The sequence below is a fragment of the Bubalus bubalis genome, chromosome 5 (assembly GCF_019923935.1).
Source record: "Bubalus bubalis isolate 160015118507 breed Murrah chromosome 5, NDDB_SH_1, whole genome shotgun sequence".
Classification (NCBI taxonomy): Eukaryota; Metazoa; Chordata; class Mammalia; order Artiodactyla; family Bovidae; genus Bubalus; species Bubalus bubalis.
In genome coordinates, this window is record NC_059161.1 from 107,255,312 (window position 1) to 107,264,531 (window position 9,220).

Consider the following 9,220-nt stretch of genomic DNA (forward strand, 5'->3'; position numbering starts at 1 on the left):
TCCATTGTCTGGATGTACCATAGTTTATCCATTCACCTACTGAAGGACATCTTGGCTGCTTCCAAATTTTGGCAATTGTGAATAAAGTTTATATAAACATCAATGTGCAGACTTTTGTGTTAATATACGTTTTCAACTCCTTTGCTTAAATATCAAGGACCATGGCTGCTAGATCATGGTAAGAATATATTGAGATTCATAAGAAACTGCCAAACTGTCTTACAAAGTGACTGTGCCATTTTGCATGTCTACCAGAAATGAGAGTTCCTGTTACTTCACATTCTCACTAGTATTTGGTATTGTGAGTGTTTTAGATTTTGGGCATTCTAGGTTTGCAGTGTTATCTATTTGTTTTAATTTGTATTTCCCTGATTACATAATGTGGAACATCCTTTTATGTCCTTATTTTCCAGCTATATAATTATCTTCTTTGGTGAGATATCTATTAAGGTCTTTGGGCTAATTTTTAATTGGGTTGTTGGTTTTCTTATTACTGAATTTTTAAGAGTTCTTCATAACATTAGTTGTCTGTCAGATGTTGTCTTTTACAAAATATTTTCTCTCATTCTGTAGCTTATCTTCTCATTCTCTTAGCTGTGTCTTTGGCAAAACAAGTTTTTTTTTTTTTCTTAATTTTAATGAAGTTCAGTGTATCAGTTATTTCTCTTATGAATTGTGCCTTTGGTGCTATATCTAAAAACTCATTGCCATATCCAAGATCATTTAGATTTTCTCCTAAATTATCAACTATGAGTTCAGTAGTTTTGCATTTCACATTCACGTTTGTTATTCATTTGGAGTTAATTTTTGTGGAGGGTGTAAGGTCTATGTCTAGATACATTTTGTGTGTGTGTGTGTATGTGTGTGTGTGTGTGTGTGTATGTGTGTGTATGTGTGTGTGTGTGAGAGAGAGAGAGAGAGAGAGAGAGAGAGAGAGAGATGTCCTGTTCCGGAATCGTTAGTTTTAAGACTATTTTTCTCATTGCATTGCCTTTGCTCTTTTGCCAAAGATCAGTTGACTATCTTTACTCTACTTTTTTTCAAATCTTGCAGATCCCTTTTCAAGTCCATTTCTAGTTATATCTTCATCACACCCTCAATGCTTTTGTTTTAACTACATTACCATTGTCTTGTATGCATGAGGTTAGTCTCTAATATTGGACATTTACTACCAAGTGCCAAGCACTGGGCAAGGAATTTTATTTTTGTTATCTCATTCAATCCTCACAAAGACTTTATGAGGCAGACAATATGATTATCCACTGTTCTTCTGTAAGAGTTGAGGCTCAGATAGGTTAAGCAAGTTTCTTATGGCCCAGAGATAGAAAATGATAGAGTCAGGGTCAGAGTTAGAAACCAGTTTTCTATTAGGGTAAGTTCTTTAGGGGATAACACTTTAGTTTATTCATCTTTATATTTCTAGCAGATGGATAGAAAATTAATGTTTGTGAGATTAAATTGATTGATGAGGCTTAAACTCAATGTGTAAAGTATATTTTGGGCTGGAAAGGAGTTTTTTTGCTTTCCTGTTTGTATTTTTGCCAGAATCACAATCTACTCAAACATTTTGTATAGGACAAGCTTTATACAGGGCCCTGGCTCTATAGATTGATTTCAAGATTATTCTGAAGAGCTCCTATTTTCTCCACTTTTTCATTCTTTGCCATAAATTCTACTTATTGAGCTTTTTTTTCCTGTGTGGCTATAAGCTTTTTTGCCTGTATGGCTTTTTTCTTATAAAATTGAAACAATGTAGGAAATGGTAAGAGATTAGCAATTTATAAATTAGTATTAATAGATCTATCAGTTAATTTCCTATGAGCAAATATTGATCACAGGCAGAGAAAAATCAGTTATATCCAAGTGACAACATGTGGAGGGCTGACATAAAATTTGATTCAAAGGAAAAAAAAAAAGATATTGGGCCTTCAGAAGAAATAATTGAGGATCTTTAGGTTTATCTGACTGACATTAATTAATGAAGTTAAAAAATAATAATGTCATTGAAACTTACATGTATGAGATCTGTGGTATAGAAATGAAGTCTTCCCGAGGAGGGATATATTTCTGGTGGGATGCAATAATTATTTCTGTTACTTACATGAGGCTTTCTTCTAGACTCAGTGTAATTCCTGTGTGTGTGTGTGTGTGCATGTTATAAATATGAATTGTATATCTTTTCTTGAATGTAAATGCTAAACAATGGAAAACACTATTGCTGAAAGTAAAAATAAATAGGTAAGTGAATATCATTTCTGTTTAGGTTCACATTTTTATAGGCATATACTTGGATAGTTGATCTATTGCTTTGCTGTGCTTAGTTGCTCAGTTGTGTCTGACTCTGCAACCCCATGGACTATAGCCCACCAAGATCCTCTTTCCTTGGGATTCTCTAGGCAAGAATACTGGAGTTGGTTGCCATGCACATCTTCAGGGGATCTTCCCAGCCCAGGGATCAAATCCAAGTCTCCAACATTACAGGCTGATTCTTTACCAGGTGAGCCACCTGGGGAAGCCCACAAATACTGGAGTGGGTAGCCTATCCCTTCTCCAGGAGATCTTCCCAACCCAGGAATCAAACCAGGACCTCCTGATTTGCAGGCAAATTCTTTACCAGCTGAGCCACCAGAGAAGCCCAGTTGGTCTATTTAGCAACTAATTATGATTTGGCTTATAATACAAAACAAGTTTACCACCTGATGCCAAATTTCCTTGGAGAAGATGCTTCTGTAATATACCAGTTTGTGTGATGATAAACTGGATTGGGAGAGACTATCTAAAACCTATAATAAGAGTTGACTACTCCGAGGTTTGCCCACTATCAGATCAGATCAGTCTCTCAGTCATGTCCGACTCTTTTCGACCCCATGAATCGCAGCACGCCAGGCCTCCCTGTCCATCACTAACTCCCGGTGTTCACTCAGACTCACATCCATCGAGTCAGTGATGCCATCCAGCCATCTCACCCTCAGTCGTCCCCTTCTCCTCTTGCCCTCAATCCCTCCCAGCATCAGAGTCTTTTCCAATGAGTCAACTCTTCACATGAGGTGGCCAAAGTACTGGAGTTTCAACTTTAGCATAATTCCTTCCAAAGAAATCCCAGGGCTGATCTCCTTCAGAATGGACTGGTTGGATCTCCTTGCAGTCCAAGGGACTCTCAAGAGTCTTCTCCAACACCACAGTTCTAAAGCATCAATTCTTTGGCGCTCAGTCTTCTTCACAGTCCAACTCTCACATCCATACATGACCACAGGAAAAACCATAGCCTTGACTAGACAAACCTTTGTTGGCAAAGTAATGTCTCTGCTTTTGAATGTGCTATCTAGGTTGGTCATAACTTTCCTTCCAAGGAGTAAGCGTCTTTTAATTTCATGGCTGCAGTCACCATCTGCAGTGATTTTGGAGCCCAGAAAAATAAAGTCTGACACTGTTTCCACTGTTTCCCCATCTATTTCCCATGAAGTGATGGGACCGGATGCCATGATCTTCATTTTCTGAACGTTGAGCTTTAAGCCAACTTTTTCACTCTCCACTTTCACTTTCATCAAGAGGCTTTTGAGTTCCTCTTCACTTTCTGCCATAACGGTGGTGTCATCTGCATATCTGAGGTGATTGATATTTCTCCCAGCAATCTTGATTCCAGCTTGTGTTTCTTCCAGCCCAGCGTTTCTCATGATGTACTCTGCATATAAGTTAAATAAGCAGGGTGACAATATACAACCTTGACGTACTCCTTTTCCTATTTGGAACCAGTCTGTTGTTCCATGTCCAGTTCTAACTGTTGCTTCCTGACCTGCATACAAATTTCTCAAGAGGCAGATCAGGTGGTCTGGTATTCCCTTCTCTTTCAGAATCTTCCACAGTTTATTGTGATCCACACAGTCAAAGGCTTTGGCATAGTCAATAAAACAGAAATAGATGCTTTTCTGGAACTCTCTTGCTTATTCCATGATCCACCGGATGTTGGCAATTTGATCTCTGGTTCCTCTGCCTTTTCTAAAACCAGCTTGAACATCAGGAAGTTCATGGTTCACATATTGCTGAAGCCTGGCTTGGAGAATTTTGAGCTTTACTTTACTAGCGTGTGAGATGAGTGCAATTGTGCAGTAGTTTGAATATTCTTTGGTATTGCCTTTCTTTGGGATTGGAATGAAAACTGACCTTTTCCAGTTCTGTGGCCACTGATGAGTTTTCCAAATTTGCTGGCATATTGAGTGCAGCACTTTCACCGCATCATCTTTCAGGATTTGGAATAGCTCAACTGGAATTCTATCACCTCCACTAGCTTTGTTTGTAGTGATGCTTTCTAAGGCCCACTTGACTTCACATTCCAGGATGTCTGGCTCTAGGTCAGTGATCACATCATCATGATTATCTTGGTCGTGAAGATCTTTTTGTACAGTTCTGTGTATTCTTGCCACCTCTTCTTAATATCTTCTCCTGTTAGGTCCATACCATTTCCGTCCTTTATTGAGCCCATCTTGGCATGAAATATTCCTTTGGTATCTCTGATTTTCTTGAAGAGATCTCTAGTCTTTCCCATTCTGCTGTTTTCCTCTATTTCTTTGCACTGATCACTGAAGAAGGCTTTCTTATCTCTTCTTGCTATTCTTTGGAACTCTGCATTCAGGTGTTTATATCTTTCCTTTTCTCCTTTCCTTTTTGCTTCTCTTCTTTTCACAGCTATCTGTAAGGCCTCCCCAGACAGCCATTTTGCTTTTTTGCATTTCTTTTCCATGGGGATGGTCTTGATCCCTGTCTCCTGTACAATGTCACGAACCTCATTCCATAGTTCATCAGGCACTCTATCTATCAGATCTAGGCCCTTAAATCTATTTCTCACTTCCACTGTATAATCATAAGGGATTGGATTTAGGTCATACCTGAATGGTCTAGTGGTTTTCCCTACTTTCTTCAATTTAAGTCTCAATTTGGCAATAAGGAGTTCATGGACTGAGCCACAGTCAGCTCCTGGTCTTGTTTTTGCTGACTGTATAGAGCTTCTCCATCTTTGGCTGCAAAGAATATAATCAATCTCATTTCAGTGTTGACCATCTGGCGATGTCCATGTATAGAGTCTTCTCTTGTGTTGTTGGAAGAGGGTGTTTGTTATGATCAGTGCATTTTCTTGGCAAAACTCTATTAGTCTTTGCCCTGCTTCATTCCGTATTCCAAGGCCAAATTTGCCTGTTACTCCATGTGTTTCTTGACTTCCTACTTTTGCATTCCAGTACCCTATAATGAAAAGGACATTTTTTTGGGGTGTTAGTTCTAAAAGGTCTTGTAGGTCTTCATAGAACCGTTCAACTTCAGCTTCTTCAGCGTTACTGGTTGGGGCATAGACTTGGATTACTGTGATATTGAATGGTTTGCCTTGGAAATGAACAGAGATTATTCTGTCGTTTTTGAGATTGCATCCAAGTACTGCATTATGGACTCTTTTGTAGGCCATGATGGCCACTCCATTTCTTCTGAGGGATTCCTGCCCGCAGTAGTAGATATAATGGTCATCTGAGTTAAATTCACCCATTCCAGTCCATTTCAGTTGGCTGATTCCTAGAATGTTGACATTCACTCTTGCCATCTCTTGTTTGACCACTTCCAATTTGCCTTGATTCATGGACCTGACATTCCAGGTTCGTATGCAATACTGCTCTTTATAGCATCGGACTTTTCTTCTATCACTAGTCACATCCACAGCTGGGTATTCTTTTTGCTTTGGCTCCATCCCTTCATTCTTTCTGGAGTTATTTCTCCACTGATCTCCAGTAGCATTTTGGGTACCTACTGACCTGGGGAGTTTCTCTTTCAGTATCCTTTTGCCTTTTCATACTGTTCATGGGGTTCTCAAGGCAAGAATACTGAAGTGGTTTGCCATTCCCTTCTCCAGTGGACCACATTCTGTCAGATGTCTTCACCATGACCCACCCATCTTGGGTTGCCCCATGGGCATGGCTTAGTTTCATTGAGTTAGACAAGGCGGCTGCCACCGGCACACTAAGCGCAGGCGGCTGCTACCGGTGCGCTAAGCGCAGGTGAGAGGAGCCACCCCACGTCCGAGGTCAGGGGCAGAAGCCGGGAGGACCCCACACCCGAAGGGCGGCGGCCAAGAGGAGTTACCTCACGACCGAGGTCAGGGGAAGTGGCCGAGAGTACCAGACTGCGACAGCGCAGGAACGGCCGAGAGGAGCTATCCCGAGTCCGAGGTCGGGGGGGGGGGTGGGGGGGTGGGGGGGGCGGTCGAGAGGAGATACCCAGCGTCCAACGTCAGGGGCGGCGACGAGTGGAGTTAACCCGCGTCCAAGGTCAGGGGCGGCGGCCAGGAGGAGATACCCCACGCCCCTAAGCCCGAGGCTAGGGGCGGCAGGCAGGAGGACCAACCCCACGTCCAAGGAGCCCTGGCTCTGCGGGCTCAGGAGGGCCTAGAGGAGCTATCCCACGTGGAAGGTCAGGAAGGGCGGCGGTGACGAGATACCCCTTGTCAATGGTAAGGAGCAATGGCTGTGCTTTGTTGGAGCAGCCATGAAGAGATACCCCACGCCCAAGGTAAGAGAAACCCAAGTAAGACGGTAAGTGTTGCAAGAGGGCATCAGAGGGCAAACACACTGAAACCATACTCACAGAAAACTAGTCAATCTAATCACACTAGGACCACAGCCTTGCCAACTATAGAGATAAAGTATTCTATGTAGTTTTGCACATGAAAAATACTGAGGCCAAATGCAACACATTACTTGGTTGCATGTCTGGATTTATTACTGGTTTCCTTTTCCTCTTTGACCTTTCTTTGCTCACAGTCACTGCTTGAGAAATAACTCTACTAGGAAGATATTTTCTCAGTTATCTGTGGTCTTATATCATGAATGCTTTGCTTTTCCAGGACTGCCTGGTGCACAGACATGCAGAACTACACTTCCATGTCAGAGTTCATATTGTTGGGAATTCCTAACACTGGAGGGCTGGAGAAATTGCTATTTGCCCTGTTTTTGACGTTCTATCTCTTCACTTTACTGGGAAACCTGCTCATCTTCCTCACCATTCTGGTTTCTTCCAACCTCCACACCCCCATGTATTTCTTCCTGGGCAACCTGTCAGTGTGTGACGTATTTTTCCCTTCAGTGAGTTCCCCCAAAATGATGCTCTACCTACTGGGGCAAAGCCGGACCATCTCTTACCAGGGCTGTGCCTCCCAGCTCTTCTTTTACCACTTTCTGGGTGGTACCGAGTGTTTCCTGTACACTGTGATGGCCTATGACCGCTTTGTGGCTATTTGTCACCCTTTGCGATACATGGTTATCATGAACCCAGCGTGTGTCCCAGCTTGACAGTGGGCTCTTGGCTGGGTGGCTGTCTACTTGGAAGTATCCTCACATTTCTTGTCTTTAAGTCACCCTACTGTGGCCCCAATGAGGTGGACAATTTCTTCTGTGACATCCCAGTGGTGCTACCCCTGGCCTGTGCGGACACCTCTCTAGCTCAGATGGTAAGCTTCACTAACGTGGATTTTGTGACTCTTACATGCCTTATCCTTATTCTTACTTCCTATGGTTGCATTGTCCCTTCCATTTTCAAAATCAGATCCTCCGAAGGCAGGTGCCGAGCTTTTTCAACCTGCAGTGCCCACCTGATTTCAATCATCTTGTTCTATGGGCCTGTGATGCTCATCTATCTTTGGCCTGCTTCCAGCCCCTGGCTAGATTCTGTTATCCAAGTGTTAAATAATATTGTCACCCCTTCCCTTAATCCTTTGATTTATACCTTGAGAAACAAGGATGTGAAGCTGGCTCTGAGGAAAGTATTAACTCAAGTGGTCCATGTTCTGGGGCATAAGGTATGGTGGCAGTTCCTTTCTGAAATTCTTTGAGGAGTTGCTTCAGATACACTACTTGTACAACAGGATTGCTGCTGAAATAGTAAGCTGGGTGAAGATGCTATGTGACATCTCTTGGGAGTCCTAAAACATGTGGTCGGGGATTGGTGGGCTGAGCCACGATGTACCGCTTCATGGAAGCTTTTCAAATTAACTCAGCCTTTCTCTGTTTTAATTTGCCAAAACAGTGTATCTTTTCTGCTTTACACAGTCTGTTCTTGTTGGAACTGTGTTTTGATTGATTACCATAAAGAAGCAAGGTTCTGGAGAACACAGACTGGCTTCCTTACTTTTTTCCCAAAATATATGCCTTACTCTATCTTACAATCTCTCTCTGGCCATTTAATAAAACTAGGTCAACAAGGTATGAAATTTTAAAGTACAATTGCAGAGTTTGGTAAATTTAAGTTTAAACTTGGTTTATAACTTCTATGGCTTTAATCATGTCTTCTCAGTACAAAACAATCCCATTTGAAGTTTTATGCTTTTGGCCATCAGAGAAAATTTGGCATTAAAATTCTACTCATATGTCTCAAGTGAGAAGTTGGCCATTAATCTATTCTTATAAAATGGGAGACTGGATTTCTGTAAATTGGCAGAGGAAAGTCTCTCTGAGCCAGCATTCTCTATTCATAATAGGTTTGGTGCATTTCCTGAAAATCTAATGGATCTGTAATTAGTTAAAATTGAACCACTAACAATATAACTTACTTGTTTTTGAATCTTTCAACATTTAAATTTTGATCTTTAATCAAATGAGTTTTAGGTTGCTTATCTATTTAGATTTATCCACTCAAACACCTAGAATAAGAGCTAACACTTAAAATAGTCCAATGTATATGATATGCTTTACATGTGTTGACTAATTTAACTCACAAAATCCTAAGACATAGATACATAGACATACATATCCTCCTTTCATAGGTGAAGCAACTAAGGCCAGAGAAGTTTTTACTCCCAGACAGTCTGAATCTAGAGCTGAATGGTTACTGGCTTATAAAAAGTATTGAAGAATCATAAATTCTATATAATTATAGTTATCCTTACATCTTGCTTTCTGAATATTATTTGCTGTTCTATTTTTCATATACAGACAAAAAAGAACACACATTTCATGACTCCATTTGTAAAAAATATCCCCAAAGGGCTAAAGTAGATTAATGGTTGCCTAGAACTTGGAGTGGAGAAGGAAATGGCAACCCACTCCAGTGTTCCTGCCTGGAGAATCCCAGGGACGGGGGAGCCTGGTGGGCTGCGTCTATGGGGTCGCACAGAGTTGGACACGACTGAAGCGACTTAGAAGCAGCAGCAGCAGCAGCAGAGCTTGGAGTAGGGATGGAAATGATTGTA

At 41.4% G+C, this 9,220-nt stretch overlaps 1 pseudogene; it reads left to right on the forward strand.

The window, feature by feature from the left end:
• Positions 1–6,899: 6,899 nt before the first annotated feature.
• LOC102404187 lies at positions 6,900–7,864 on the forward strand (annotated as a pseudogene).
• The last annotated feature ends 1,356 nt before the right edge of the window (positions 7,865–9,220 follow it).